Raw genomic sequence first — 11,031 nt, 5'->3', positions numbered from 1 at the left:
TGAGGTATTTATTAAAGGTGAATATACTGTAATTGCGTGGTGGTAGCAATAACAGAACTGAATCATCAATGTAATATGGTGAGATGAATGAATGATTTTTCTGCTGAGATGCTTATATCATTTGTCCTTAGGGCTTATATATATATATATATATATATATATATATATATATATATATATATATATATATATATATATATATATATATATATATATATATATATATATATATATATATATATATATATATATATATATATATATATATATATATATATATATATATATATATATATATATATATATATATATATATATATATATATATATACAGTATATATATATATATATATATATATATATATATATATATATATACAGTATATATATATATATATATATATATATATATATAGATATATATAGATATATATATATATACAGTATATATATATATATATATATATATATATATATATATATATATATACAGTATATATATATATATATATATATATATATATATATATGGTCATGAATACAGGTGGTGTGAATGACAGGGCGTGAAAGGCGTCTTTGTTCGTGGCCATGGGGAGGGGGGAATCCACTCTCACCTCACCTCACCCAAATGTTGCACCATTAAATTGCACCGCCACCTTCACAATCACCACCATCACCACCATTGTTTCCACTTCCTCCTCAACACTTCACCTCCACACACAGACATGTATCACACCTCACCGTGTCGTTACTCTCTCTCTCTCTCTCTCTCACACACACACACACACACACACACACACACACACACACACACACACACACACGCACATTCTTTATTCCGGCAAAAGTTGGGGTGCTGCGAATTTATTATGAGGCTGGACGGTGGAGTAGGGTGAAGCTGCCTTTTTTGTTTTTTTCATTTTTTTGTGATTTATTCTTAGTTTTTCCTTCTGTTTCCTTCTTGTGTTGCTGCTTTTTCTTTTTCTCCTTTTCTTTTCTCTTTTTTTCTGTATCCCCTTGATACCCTTCCATTGTGATGATGATGATGATAACTGGAGGTGGTAGTAATGATGATGATGGATTTTAATGTATGATTGAAATGGTGAGGAAGATTTATTTGCTTTATTTATTTTTTTGAGAGGGGTGTCAGCTTGGAATGAATTAAAAATGAGGAAGGTGTACAAATTAACTGTGATAATTCTCTGCTAAGCTGGTATTATTTTTTTTACCACGTTAATATTAGTGAGGTAAATAGGGTTAGGATATTGTTTTTAATAATGATGTTTATGATGATGAGTATGATGACGGATATTATTTTGCGGGTGAACGAACAGTGGAGAGAGAGAGAGAGAGAGTGAGAGTGTGTGTGTGTGTGTGTGTGTGTGTGTGTGTGTGTGTGTGTGTGTGTGTGTACAAGAGGCCCTAATAGGTAGAGGTCCTTTAAATAATATTATAGTTTGTAGTCAGAAATGAAGGAGAATGAGTGAGTAGATTGAGGCTATTTTTTCTTCATTAAAATATGTATGAAGAGAAAATTATTTTGTTATGGGTCTAAAATATTAAGAGCTTTTTTTTGGTGGGTGTCTGAGGCAGCTAGGGAAAAAATGCTGATGTTGAGGGAAACTTTTTTTTTTTTTATGGTACCAAGTTGAAGATAATATAAAATGTGAAATTACTGTAGTTTGAACAAGGGCGGAGGCAGAATCATTTTTTCCAGGTTTTTAAAATTGTTGAAAGTTTATTATTATTATTATTATTATTATTATTATTATTATTATTATTTTGTGGGAGGGGAAATAATTAGCGATGTTTTGTGGTTGTGGCAGCTTGGATGAAGGTTGCTAATGAGAGAGTTTTTCTTTCATTCTTGTACATGTGGTTGGTAACAATTTTTTTTAAGTAGTTATAGTAGTTGACGTAACAGTGGTAGCAGTATTATTATTATTATTATTATTTTTATTATTATTATTATTAACTTTTATTGGTCAACGTATTACAAGTGAACTAAACATATTAATTAATTTTTCGCACTTTTTGTATACTAATGAAAATCATTCGTATATATTCTCGTATTTTGCCTCTGAAGCAGATGTGTTTGCTTGGATAATTATATATAATTTTGTCAGAATTATATTTATACAGTGTTTGTAGATGTGTTTTTGATGTATGGAGGAAAACTGTAGTGAGTGGCGAAGTGATGATTTTCACTGAGAATGATTTATCGTCATTATGTTTTATGAATATATTTGTGTATCAGTAAGTGCGTGTGTGCGTATGTATCGTGAATGACTGTGTGTGTGTATTACGTAGCGTTTGAATGTACCTTTTTATGCAAGAGTAGTGTGTATTTCTGAATATGTACGGTAAGTATTAACATGTGCGTATAATGACTTGTACCTTTGTATGTGTGTGTGTGTGTATATGTTTTCAAGTTTTTCGCTGTGCTTTTGTACGTCTTTGTGATTGCGTTCGTGCGTGTCTGTTTGCGCTTCTGTGAATGATGTGTGTGTGTGTGTGTGTGTGTGTGTGTAATTATCATGTCCCATACCGCTCTTAATATTCAGAAGTATGAACGAAACATTTTGATTTATGACCCCCCTGTGATTTACGTCCAAAAATAAACTATGATATAATTTAGTACCCGAAATTACACAAAATAGTACGACACAGAAATGAAAATTATTGATATGTGCTTCGTTGTGCTGATATATATGCGTCTGTGTGTGCTATCAGTACAAATATTACTCTTGATATATTGTAGCCTAATATAATCGAAATACAGTATGGTTCAGGAGTTGTATAGTTTTAGGGACGAGCATTTTTTCTTACATTTTTTGAGGGAATTTGCGCGTGTATTTATCCGTCTGATCGCAGGGTTTAGTACTTGAAATTACATAAGACACGATCAGCGAAGTTAAGCAACGTTGGGTCTGGTTAGTACTTGGATGGGTGACCGCCTGGGAACACCAGATGCTGTTGGCATCCCTACGTGTCAAGTGGGGTTGGTGAAGGATTAGTGCCCCTCCCTGTAAAACAATTAACTCTAAGCCCTTGGCCACCCCGTCTGGAATGCATGGCGTCTGGCAATGAATGAATGAATAAGTCCATCTGTGTCTTAAGGAATTTGCCCATTTTGATATCCATAGCCCCCCCCCCTCCATTTTATTTTTCGCATACAGGCAGCAGCATTTAATACAGATATTTGACATACATCTCATACTTCAATATATATATTCTTATTAATTTGTATGCTTTTCTGACGGACCCCAAAACACATATTAATAGTCATTTAGTATGCTGACAACGATGACACCTTCATTTATTTCAGCCATCGCTTCTGACTCTCCTAATCTGCATAAAATCATCTGACGGTACCAAAAATAAGATTAAAAAGATGTCTCATGGTTAAATTTATATTATTATTAAATCCTCTGCTAACAAAATGCTCAGCCTGATGACGACACGGACTCTAAGCAGATGTTACCAGATTTTTTTTAAGTCCAAAGATGTCATATTGCGATTTATTGCTTCCACAGGGCTATTTTACTTGTATTACTAGAACCCCCATGTCTTGAAGGGTTCATTATAGTTATATCTAATGCCATCCAATTTAGAGGTGGCAATAAGTTTTAAAAAACATAGTCATACTGGAGTGTTCAAATATTTAGACGTGTAATAATTTTATCATTTAACCATAAACCCTTTCACTATGGTATCTCAATAAGCTGCAAATTAATCTGAATGTAACCGTAATTTTAAAGTGTCGTTAAAAACATGGACCTCTTGATGGCAACAGCAGCTCTCGAAGGGTGTTACCAGCGAGCTTATTTTTTTCATATTTTGTTTTTATTATGCAGGATATTTTACGCGCACTGACGAATTTTTCATCAAAGTGTGCCTGGCAGTTTTTTGTCGTGCAGCTTTGTCGTAATATTGGCAGCTTCCTGTTGTCGTCAAGGATTCAGTAATGATGTCAATATTTTATGAAACGTGAGAGGAGGAGGAGGAGGAGGAGGGGGAGACTGGGAGAGGTGGAGGAAATTATAGGAGAGAAGGGATACAGAAGAGTGATAGCGTAGGGAGGTAAGGAAGAGAAGGAAGAAAAAAAGTGGTTAGGAAAGGAAGGAGAGCGAAAAAATGGGTGAGTGAATGAGATTGAAGAATGAACTACGTCAGTTTTTTTCTTTCTTTTTTTACAAGAAGGAAGAACCAAAGGCCAGAAGCCCGCAAGATTGTTCCCTCCAAGAAAAAGAAAACAAGATACCAAAGAGTCAGACTTTACTGATCCTATCCATTTTAATCATGACGGTAATAAAGAAAATAGAAAAAAAAACAATAAAGCGCTAGCTATAATTTGGATTCCATGACCTACAAGTTAATTGATGCCGGTTATTCACTTGATTTGAAAATAAGAAAAAAAAAGGCAAAAGTTTGGATTCTATTAGACGAAAAATGAATGAAATAATGCAGTCAATTCCCTTGATTTATGGAGGGGGCTGGATGAAATATTTTGGCGAACCCCAGAGAGAGAGAGAGAGAGAGAGAGAGAAGTGAGTAGATGAGTAAGACAAGGTAGAAGTGGTTAGAGGAGGAAGAACAAGAAAATAGATGAGGAAGAGGAGAGAAAAAAGGGAGGGAGGGAGGAGGAGGAGGAGGAGGAGGAGGAGGAGGAGGCAGGGAGAGGGAGGACGAAAACATGAGAGAGAAAATGCCAGGGAAGAAGAGAAGAGTAGGAGTCAGGAAGGAAGGAAAGAGAACAGTTAGTGAGGGAAAGAGGAAGAGAGGGGAGGAGAAGACGAGGAAAAACAAGGAGAGAGAAGAGAGAGAATTATGAAAAATGAGAGGAAAGAGGTAGAGAGGGAGAGAGGGAGATTTATAGGAAAGAGGATGAGCGGAAGAGAAGAGGAAGGGAGGGGAGAAAGAGAAAAGAGAAAGGACCTGGGAGGGATATAGTAAAAGAGAGAAGAGGGAGATGGGTGAAGAGAAAGAGAGAGGAAAGACTACAAGAAGTAGAGAGGGGGAGATGGGATGAGAGGATTGTGAGTGGTGAATGAGGTTGAGGATGAGGGAGAGGAGTGAGAACGAGTGTAATAGTGAGAGGGAAATGTGAGTGAGTGCGAGAGAGACATACTACGACAGTGAGGGAATAAGTGAGTGAATGTGAGGGTGAGATAATGAGTGTGATTTGAGGGACTGGGAGTTGAATGAGTGTGAACATTGAAAAAGGTAAATGTAAGTGAGAGCAACTGAGAGAATGAGTTAGAGCGAGATTTGGTATGTAATAGTGTTGGAATGAATGTGAAAGAATGAAAATGAGTGAGAATGCCAGTGAGAATGTGAGTGAGAATGAAAGTAAGTGAGAATGTAGGGATGGGTGAATAAGCGAAGAGTACATAATATGCTGAAGTTAAAGCAGTACTTCCAAAAACTGAAGAATAAAAAAAAATGATAAATAATAATGTAAGCCTTAGTTATAAAAATCCAGATATTTTAAAATATGAATATATAGGAAAACTGACCGTAAACTATGACCTTCAGTTTAAGCAGTACGTCTACAAATTAGTGAAAAAGAAAAAAAAAAGTGAGAATATGTTAAAAAAAAAATCCTGGGACATAATATTAGAGAATTGATATTTAAGACTGACCTCACTGACTTTCATTTTTATGCCTTGAATTTTTCGTAGTTTTGTTTATATAATGGTATAAAACACTGATGGTTAAGTGTGATGAAAATTGTGTGTGTGTGTGTGTGTGTGTGTGTGTGTGTGTGTGTGTGTGTGTGTTTCTCCATATATTATTAGGGGTTGTAAGAGTGGGCATAGAGCTCAAAGACAGACAGAGAGAACAGATCCATTTTTTGGCTCTCGCTCAAATTATGCCAGTGAATTTACCCATTAAATATTGTAACAGTCTGTCAAGCAGTGTGGGAAGGGTATGTGTACGGAGGGGCAGACACAACAGACACGCCGCATCTGCTCGCATGGTATACAGTAAGAGGGCGAATCTGCGAAAAAAAAAAAAATATGCTATCACCTTCACTTTGTTCCCAGGCTTGTTAAAAATGTTGACAAAAACACAGGGAGAAAAGAGAGACGAGGGGAGGAGAGATCCAGGTAAACAGAAGAATAGGAGAGCAAACAGTCAGGCAAACGTAGGAAGGCAGTCCGACAAACAGAAAAAAATAAAAAAAGGAAGAAAGGCTGACAATGGCGGGGAGGAGACAAAGAAAAGAATGCTTTCAAACGGGAAGACAGGCGGGCAGACAGACAGGAAGACTGGAAGGCAGACACTAAAACAAAAGACAGGAAAATAATGACACAAGACAGCAACAACTAAAAACCGGATCCATACAAAACGAAGCAGACAAAGACCACACGCAGACACATAGCGGCGGGACACACAGTAAAGGTAGACACAAAAAACAAGACGAGACAGACGAACACCTATGCAGACACAAAGACAGAACACAGTCGGAATAAAGGCAGGGACATAGAAGACAAACACATTGATACAAGAGACAGAGACAAGAAAAAGAAGCACACACATAAAGACAGGAGACAGAAAAATTAGGAAGGCAGGAGGACATATAGGAAAACAGGAAAACAGACATAAAGGAAGGAGGACAGACAGGAGGACAGACAGAGAGGCATTATGCGCCCTGGTACCTAAATAGAGTGTTAGACAGACAAGCAACCACATAAATAAATAAAAGGTTGGCAGGCAGGTGGGTAGAAGACTATTGAGTTTGCCAACACCGAGTTATATTCATAGTTTGTGTGTGTGTGTGTGTGTGTGTGTGTGTGTGTGATCAAACTGCATAGAGGTTGTGGAATTCGTTTAATATGTGTGTGTATGTTTACTCAGTGAGATTATGTGTACGTGTGCGTGTAGATGTATGTGTGTTTAATTACTAAGATTAAGCGTGGGCGTGAGTATGTGTTTGTTCTAGTTCAGGATATTGTTTTGTGTGTGTGTGTGCATAGTGAAGTAAGTGTGCAAATGAAAAGCAGTTTTTTAACCCCTATTATCCGACAAACCATCAGCAGAATAAAATGGTATGACGGTAGGCAGATGAACAATGATTGACCCCATGCAGTTACACTGAAGTGGTAGTCTGACCCATTCACTCACCTACTCACTTACCTACTCACTCGCTCACCTGCTCACCCACTCACTCACCAAATCACTCACTCACCTACTAACTCATTCTCACCGCCTCTCACTTAATTGCCCTGACACACTTATTATCACTTTGGAGGAGGTGGTAGTCAAGTTATTAGATAAGGTATATGCTGTCGAGAAGGACGGGAGTTCGATTCCGGGTTGCATCAGGGAACAATTTGATGAATTTCGGTATAATATTCCTTACGCTTTCTTTTAAAAATATATCGACAAGACCCATCCCCTGCAAATATAAGTCCTCATAGGCATTCAGTGTGGACGGTGGGTATTGGTGTCGAAGTGGTGACATGAGTGTAAGACATATATGAGGATTGTTGGGCCATAGGGAACAGACTGACAGGTATATGCTTATAGTCGGTCTCTCTCTCTCTCTCTCTCTCTCTCTCTCTCTCTCTCTCTCTAACAGTGATACATTCAGTTTTATCACAGCAATTCTCACAACTTCCCAGTCGTATGATCCACCCCCCCCTCTCTCTCTCTCTCTCTCTCTCTCTCTCTCTCTCTCTCTCTCTCTCACTCACACACACACACACACACACACACACACACACACACACACACACACACACACACACACACACACACACACACACACACACACACACACACTTCCCCCCCTCATTCTTTACCTCTTTCACCCTCCTTTCACTCTCACATGTCCTTCCTCCTTTCGTCCTCTTTTTTCCCCATCACATTCTTTTTCCTTGTCTTCAGGTTTTCATTTTTCCTCCTGTTACCCTCTCAGCTCATCTTAGGGATTTTTTTCTTTGGTGCATCTTCCACTCACCCTCCCATTGTTTCTTCCTCCTCCCTCTTCAGTTCACCTCTGGCTCAATGTTCGTGTTATATATTTTCTCTGTTTTCGCTCATTCTCCTCTCTTCTCAACCTTCCACCCATTTTTCTTGTACTTTCTCTTAGGTTGTTTTCCCTTCTCTCCCACTCCCTTTCCCTCTACCTTTCCCTCTCCCTCTGCCTTTCCGTCTCCCTCTCCTTTTTCACAATTTTTCTCTGTATATATACGGTATATACCGTATATATATATATTATGTATTTAAATGTAAGACTTAATGAGAGAGAGAGAGAGAGAGAGAGAGAGAGAGAGAGAGAGAGAGAATGTTGGTGGAGAAAAATGAAAAACACGAGCAGACACATAATGTGTGTGTGTGTGTGTGTGTGTGTGTGTGTGTGTGTGTAAGTCAGTTTTTTCTTCATACCGATAAATTCTCTCTCTCTCTCTCTCTCTCTCTCTCTCTCTCTCTCTCTCTCTCTCTCTCTCTCTCTCTCTCTCAGACAGTCTCACTTTTACTTTATCACTGTAATTCTCAGACCCCATTCCAGTTGAATCATCCTCTCTCTTTCCGTCCTTCTCTCTCTCTCTCTCTCTCTCTCTCTTTATTTTCTTCTCACTCTCGCTCTGTTTGTTCTTTCTCACTCTCTCAGACTTCCTCTTGTAATCCTCTCTCTAACTTTCCTTCGCCTCTTGACTTTTCTTTGACTTTCTTTGGCCGATTTTTTTTTTCCTTACCCTTCCTTTCCCTCTCTCCTTCCTCTCACCTTCCTTCTTCACTGTCTGTTTGTCTATCTATCTGTGTATCTATCTAATTATCTGTCTATCTATATGTATGTATGTAGCTGTCTGTCTGTCTGTGTATATATTATCTGTATTTGTCTGTTTATTAATGTCTGCCTATCTGATTATCTGTATTTCTCTCTCTGCATCAATGTTTATATTATCCATGTCTCTCTCTCCGTCTTCTGTCTTTATATCTTTCTACGGTTCTGTCAATGTATGTTTACCTTTATCTCTGACTTTCTCTGGTTTAGTGTGTGTGTGTGTGTGTGTGTGTGTGTGTGTGTGTGTGTGTGTGTGTGTGTGTGTGTGTGTGTGTGTGTGTGTGACCGAGAAAAGTGAAAAAACACGATAAGATACTATGTGTGTGTGTGTTACCGAGAAAAATGAAAAAAACACCATAAGATACTGTGTGTGTGTGTGTGTGTGTGTGTGTGTGTGTGTGTGTATTCGCGCGGGCGGGGATGTATTTTTATCGAAAGAAAGCGAGAAAGAGAACTAGGAAGCGCGCGAGAGTGAAGTTGTGAGAGAGATGTAGCCGGTGAGTGAGTAGGGGGAATGAAAAGAGTTGGTAGTTAGAGAGAGAGAGATTTTGGAGGAAGACTGAATGAAAAATAAATTGTGTGAGTAAATAGTGGAATGAGTGGTATTAAGAAAAAAAATATGTAGAGAGGTCTGGATTAATGGAGAGAGAGAGAGAGAGAGAGAGAGAGGAAATGCAGTAGGGCTTGAGTGTAATAAAGAGTGAGTTAAAATGTGATTTAGTTAATGAGCTTGAAGGAGAGGTTTGAAGTGAATAAATGAGAGAGAGAGAGAGAGAGAGAGAGAGAGAGAGAGAGAGAGAGAGAGAGAGAGAGAACTGAGCGAGCAAGTGATTCTTAGGGAGTGAGATAGAGATTGGAAGAAGCAGAGAGAGTGAGTTAGAGTGAGGGTTAAAGAGTAGCGTAGAGACGTTGAGATGTAAGTAGTCAGGTATAAAGAGTGAGAGTGCATGTAGTAGAGTGAATATATGAATTAGGGAAGAATGAAAGAATGAGAGCGAATGAAGTAAAGAATATAAATGAGAGATTGTAAATGAGGGAAAGAGAATGAGTGAGGCGAGGAGAATGAGTTAATGAGAGTGAGTGAGTTAGGTAAAGAACGAGAGAGTGAGTTAGGTAAAGAGAGTGAGAGTGAGTGAGGTAAAGAAAGCGAGAGTGAGTGATGTAAAGAAAGCGAGAGTGAATGAGAAAGGCAAGGAAACGTATTAAGGCCTGAATATTAAGCAAGTTCTGCTTAACTCACGCTCTCGCCGTTTTACTGACTTCATATCCTTCAGCATACATGAACATTCCTCTCTCTCTCTCTCTCTCTCTCTCTCTCTCTCAAAATATTTATACAGTTTACTGTGCCATATGGATGCAGTTATGAATGCATATAATTAGATATTGTGTGTGTGTGTGTGTGTGTGTGTGTGTGTGTGTGTGTGTGTGTGTGTGTGTGTGTGTGTGAGAGAGAGAGAGAGAGAGAGAGAGAGAGAGAGAGAGAGAGAGAGAGTCTTCATGTGGTGCTCCTATGCAAACATCCCTAAATTCCTTTTGTATCCCTCGAGAGGAGGATGGTGGTCAAGAGCAACGTTAAGCCTGCAGTCCACCGGGTTACGTTCCAGATGAGCCTGAGGTAATAACAGGATCATCAACAGCAGTTCTCCACGTTATGGGTCTTCCTCTCATTTCCCATTAAATTTAACTCCCATACACGCTGTTTATCTGTATTTTTTTTCTCAGGGCGCTTGCCACCAAGGGTGGGACACTTGAACAGACTAATACATACGATCGATTTGCTCTCGTAACTTGAATTTCTTTTTCCAGGAAGAACTAAGGACGTGGGAAGACTCTGACTGTTCTTTTACATGCCCCTCCTACAGAAAGAACATTCCTTCTAAGATTTTTTTTTTTTTGTAGGATTAATTCGAGACATAGAAGCATGCAACACACTTCTTTCCTTATCCTTCCAGCGAGAATATGTCTAAGCTGCGACAGGAAAGCGATTGTAAGTTCGTTTGATTATCCCACCCAAGATTATCATATTGGATTTCTCGAGCTTATTCATTTACCTCCTCCACCTCAACGTGGCGGCGATTTTCATCCATTTATAGCTTATTTCCGTAGATGAGTGGCAGAATAAGACAGTACTGCAAGTGTGTATGTTTTTCTTGACACCGTATTCTAGTGTTAATCTTGTTAAAGCTCGGCATTCAGAACGGAGGGATGGGCAATTTTAGGTCATGTTAAAGTGG

General features: G+C 38.3%; 1 long non-coding RNA gene across 1 annotated transcript in view; it reads right to left on the bottom strand.

The window, feature by feature from the left end:
* Nucleotides 1-11,031, bottom strand: part of LOC145394082 (uncharacterized) — a 101,247-nt gene that overhangs the window by 44,664 nt on the left and 45,552 nt on the right. The gene's annotated exons all lie outside the window — the stretch shown is intronic.

This window comes from Coenobita brevimanus, chromosome 26 (genome assembly GCF_032717465.1).
Source record: "Coenobita brevimanus isolate Jiangsu-jjx chromosome 26, ASM3271746v2, whole genome shotgun sequence".
Lineage (NCBI taxonomy): Eukaryota > Metazoa > Arthropoda > Malacostraca > Decapoda > Coenobitidae > Coenobita > Coenobita brevimanus.
Note: the sequence above shows the minus strand (reverse complement) of the source record. Positions and strands in the feature narration are given on the sequence as shown.